The sequence below is a fragment of the Trichechus manatus genome, unplaced genomic scaffold (genome assembly GCF_000243295.1).
Source record: "Trichechus manatus latirostris isolate Lorelei unplaced genomic scaffold, TriManLat1.0 scaffold00165, whole genome shotgun sequence".
Classification (NCBI taxonomy): Eukaryota; Metazoa; Chordata; class Mammalia; order Sirenia; family Trichechidae; genus Trichechus; species Trichechus manatus.
This window is the reverse complement of record NW_004444101.1, coordinates 5,254,917-5,255,311: the sequence shown is the minus strand read 5'-3', so window position 1 is coordinate 5,255,311 and position 395 is coordinate 5,254,917. Positions and strand designations below refer to the sequence as shown.

The 395-nt window shown below is 76.2% G+C and overlaps 1 protein-coding gene across 1 annotated transcript in view; it reads right to left on the bottom strand.

The window, feature by feature from the left end:
* Positions 1-327, bottom strand: part of FARP2 (FERM, ARH/RhoGEF and pleckstrin domain protein 2) — an 86,571-nt gene extending 86,244 nt beyond the window's left edge. The window contains 1 exon segment of the mRNA XM_023740857.1: positions 219-327. The gene's annotated coding sequence lies outside the window, so the exon portion shown is untranslated.
* Between the last annotated feature and the right edge of the window lie 68 nt (positions 328-395).

Below are 395 nucleotides of genomic sequence, written 5' to 3'. Positions count from 1 at the left end.
CTCAGCCTTCCCCACGTGGGACCCCCGCCTCCCCTCAGCTGGCCCCACGCGGTACCCCCGCCCTCCCCTCAGCTGGCCCCACAAGGAACCCCCGCCTCCCCTCGGCGGGCCCAGGCGGGACCCCCGCCTCCCCTGAGCCGTCGCCACGCGGGACCCCCGCCCTCCCTTCAGCGGGCCCTGCTCGAAACCCCCGACAGATGGCAGCGCCTCAGACTCACCACGGCTCAACTTGGAACGGCCGTCCTGGGAAGGCCCACACCGCGCGAGCGGACTTCTCTGGTAGACCGCCAGCTGCGGCGACCCACCCTTGGCGCCCGCCCGTCCTCCGCCCCCGCGCTCTCGCCGGCCCTCAGCGCCCGCGTCCTCGCCGGGCCTCAGCGACCGCCGTCGCGTCC